The sequence below is a fragment of the Corylus avellana genome, chromosome ca2, assembly GCF_901000735.1.
Source record: "Corylus avellana chromosome ca2, CavTom2PMs-1.0".
NCBI classification, from domain to species: Eukaryota; Viridiplantae; Streptophyta; class Magnoliopsida; order Fagales; family Betulaceae; genus Corylus; species Corylus avellana.
This window is the reverse complement of record NC_081542.1, coordinates 29,931,127-29,935,392: the sequence shown is the minus strand read 5'-3', so window position 1 is coordinate 29,935,392 and position 4,266 is coordinate 29,931,127. Positions and strand designations below refer to the sequence as shown.

Sequence of the window (4,266 nt, the reverse complement as noted above, 5' to 3'; positions counted from 1 at the left end):
TCAGATTTTGCTTTGAAAAGGGATCTGATGGGACTGTGCAGCAATCAAATGAAGAAAACCTTAGGAAGCTCTGATTTGGTTAACTTCCCAACATCAGAGTAGTTCATTCATATATATATATATATATATAGCCAAGGCTTAGTACAAGATAAATTACGGAGGAAGTAGAAACAACAAAGCACAAAAAGGAAAGCCACATGTAGAATACGGTTGTTGCTTGCTTAAATCCTGGAGAGAAGCAAAATATATATGGCTGAGGGGTTGCTTGCCACAGGAAGCATGGAGAGCTGTTTGGGCGTGAATCCTGGCTGTTAGTTGGGCCGTCAGTCAGCTTGAGTCATGGCCTTTTAATCACCTTGACTAATGGGATTTTATCCTTAACACTAATCACCTCTCTTCTTCCACCCGGATGAAAAAGGAGGGATGCTTTGTTTATTTCTAAAGAAATTAGCAGGATCAACTACAGTCTTCACATGCACTAACCTGTCAAAGTTGCTCTTGAAATACTTATTACCCCATATCCTCGCCCGTCTATAGCTTGTGTTGCCTTTACCATTTGTTCCGATGTCAAGGTCCCAGTAATTCACATATGCACCTCTTGTAGATTTCGAAACGTAGGGAGCCATGTAGCTGTAAAGCCTTCTAATCCAACTTATATGCCTTTTGGATGCCGCAGTTTCTTCTTCTTCTTCCAAGTACACTACTTATTGGATTTTGTAGATAGTACCAACTCTATGTGGGAAAGGAGCTGCAGATTCCGACATTTCACTCATTCTGCCCCCGTATGGAGTCAGAAGTATTAAAGCTTCAACCCTAATAGCAACTCAATTCAAAGGCCTGCTAAAAAAGAAAAATGATTAGCAGTGCCTAAGTGAGAATTTGAGTAAGTTAGATAATAAGAAATAATAATAATTGAGAATGAGTAAAGATAGATTTCACCGTGTCTTTTGTGGAGGCGGGCATGCTCCTTTTATAGAGTAGGGAAAGTGAGTTGGAGAAGGACTCTCACTTAACTCCCTCTCGAGCTTATTGCATTTTGTAGATAGTACCAATCTCTATGTGGGAAAGGAGTTGCAGATTCCGACATTTCACTCATTCTGCCCCCATATGGAGTCAGAAGTATTAAAGCTTCAACCCTAATAGCAACTCAATTCAAAGGCCTGCTAAAAAAGAAAAATGATCAGCAGTGCCTAAGTGAGAATTTGAGTAAGTTAGATAATAAGAAATAATAATAATTGGGAATGAGTAAAGATAGATTTCACCGTGTCTTTTGTGGAGGCGGGCATGCTCCTTTTATAGAGTAGGGAAAGTGAGTTGGAGAAGGACTCTCACTTAACTCCCTCAAAATATGGAGTTTGTTGAGAGAATCGAGCTGAAGTTTGTTGTGTGGAGATCTTCCCACGATAATCTCCAAAGAAGTGATGAGGCGATCCAATGATAATCTACGGAGAGGTTACGTGGCAATCCCATGATAATCTCTGGAGAGGTTATATGGTGATCTGAAGACGTACCTAGTCTCTATTGGTAGGATTTAGTTTGTTATCCTCTGATTTGGTTGTTGGAGAGTGATTATACTTTCCTAATTATTGGGGTAGCATAAGATGGCGCATAACTGAATGATTTGGGGGCGGACCAGGTGATGACACATACGTTTGGAAACGTGCGCTTGGCAGCTTAGTGGGTCGTGGCCTTTAAACCATAGTGGGCTTTCTATTTGGGCCTGCTGGAAATATTTGGTATCAACAAAGCTGATTCTGCCTCTTTCTCGGAAAGCCTTTTCCAGATCCATTCCAACCCAAGTTCTGGAATAGGTTCTTGGACATAGTCAGATTTTGCTTTAAATGGGGCTCCTATGAGAAGAGTCCTATTGAGCAAAACATTCAAGGATTCGCCACTTGGGAATCCTTCAAAGTAGAGGATAGATTCAATCCAACTTTTTTCAATACAATCTTCTCTCATCAAACCCAGCTCAGGGAAGCTCTGTTGCATCATTGGAAGGAGCTTATCAATCCTTCCAAGATACAAGGAATTGAATGAAGCTTGGATGGTCCTCTTCCCTTCTTGGCTGGAATTTACACTTGTTAAGTTGACGCGGATGAACAAGTCTTCATGAAGCTTGGCTGCAACATATTGCCAGCAAAGAACAAGCTTGGTGGCATTTTGTTCTAAGTTCCGGCTAACTGTGAAAACAGTCACAGTTGATGGAACATGAACCAATTTTAATTTCCATGCTAGAATGATTCCAAAGCTTCTCCCTCCTCCTCCTCGAATCACCCAAAACAGATCCTCTCCCATGGATCCTCTGTCAAGGATTCTACCCTTAACATCAACCAATTGCGCATCAATAATATTGTCAGCAGCAAGACAATATTTGCGCAACATTCTGCCGTACCCTCCGCCGCTAAAGTGTCCACCAACGCCCAGAGTCGTGGCAATTCCTCCCGGAAAGCCAAGAGTTCTACTTTTCTCGGCGATCCTATAATAAACTTCACCGATTGTTGCACCAGATTGAACCCACGCAGTGATATTCTTTGCATCAACACTGATGGATCGAAGATCAATCAGATCAATTAAAACAAACGGCACATCTGAAACATAAGAAAGACCCTCATAATCGTGGCCGCCGCTTCGAACTCCTACTTGCATGCCATGTGTTCGGGAACAATTGATGGCGGCTTGGATGTGGGAGACAAGCGATGGTGTAATAATTACAAGAGGTTTTGGGGTGGCGGGTGTTGAGAATCTGGGGTTTTGTATGGAGAATTGTAAGACAGATGAATATGAGGAGTTGGATGGAGTGTAAATGACTTCAGAAATTGAGCTGGAGTTTCCAGAACTAAGTGTCAGGCACTGAAGAAAGTTTTCGTGAGTGTGAGCTGAAGTTGCCCATGAAAATGAGAGAAGGAGAGCGAAGGCAAATGGAAACACAGATGAGCCAACAGGCTTCATTTTCGTGAGTGTATCGGTGCTTTGAAATGTCATCGCATATATGTCAAATTTATGTTTGTTAATTGTTATTCAATCTATGCCCCCAATACATTCTCCTTGGGTGATTAGATTTGGACAAAGGTGTAGACGATTAAACACTCAAGAAAATAATTAGGGGTAATTATTATTTTTTTTTCATAAACTACAACGCATTTTCACTTTATACCCATGAACTACCAACCCTACTGCTCGACCCTCATGAACTATCATTTTGTGCCAAAAACTCTAATCCTGTCAGTCAAAGGCGTTAACTCAGACGGTCAAAGTAACAATATGTTGTAGTTCATGAGGGTAAAGTGATAATGAATTGTAGTTCATGAGAGCATAGTGACGGGTAGATCGTCTGAGTTAACACTTTTGACTAACAGAAAAGGTATTTGATTGACGGAAGTGGGGTTTTTGACACAAAAATGATAGTTCATGGGGTTGAGCAGTAGGTTTAGTAGTTCATGGGAAGTGAAAATGCGTTATAGTTCATAGAGAAAAGAGGTAATTACCCGAAATAATTAAGTTTATTACTAATAATTTTAGAATAACTTGAATTAATTAATGAAATAAATTACGCATAAAATAATTTAAAATAATAAATATAATAATAGTATTCCCTTTTTAATAATTGAAAGGTTAGAGTAAAAACAAAAGAAAGCAAAAAAAAAAAAAAAAAAAAAAAAAAAAGGGAAAAAAAAAAGAAAAGAAAAGAAGAAGAGAAGTGACGGGAGGGAGAGAAGGCCTGCCGAGTTTTGGGAAAAAGGATTATCCAACCATTGCCTTACATGTAGTACCGGATAAAATTATCTTTTTATTTTAAAACTTTATCTCCTATAAATTCTACATTACTTCACCTCATATTAATGTTATCTTTATTGTCCTAAACTCCTAAAACAGACACCATTGGCATTGAATGTCGAAAGGTGAATCAATTTTGGGTACCCATAAAAAATCAGAGACACCCCTAAACTAGAAAATGCTGACCCCCACCACCCTATAACTTTAGGGTTCTATACAAAGATGGGACATGCCAAGTAGGTGAAAGGATTGGTGTCCCATGTAAAAGATATATGCATACAAGTATACAATCACGACGTGGGATGCTTATAAATACGAGAATAATAAATAAAATTAGTAATTAAAGAATAAAGAGGTAAATAATAAAATAACAGTGCTTTTGGCTTTAATTCTACCATGAAATATTTCATTGCAGAATTGATGATACATGGAGCAATTAAAAGGATTTATATTTTGTTGCCGTAATTGATCTATTTTCGTTTCCGAATGTTA

General features: G+C 38.9%; 1 pseudogene; it reads right to left on the bottom strand.

Annotated features, from left to right (window-relative positions):
* Nucleotides 1–241: 241 nt before the first annotated feature.
* LOC132172228 (tetrahydroberberine oxidase-like) lies at nucleotides 242–2,949 on the bottom strand (annotated as a pseudogene).
* Between the last annotated feature and the right edge of the window lie 1,317 nt (nucleotides 2,950–4,266).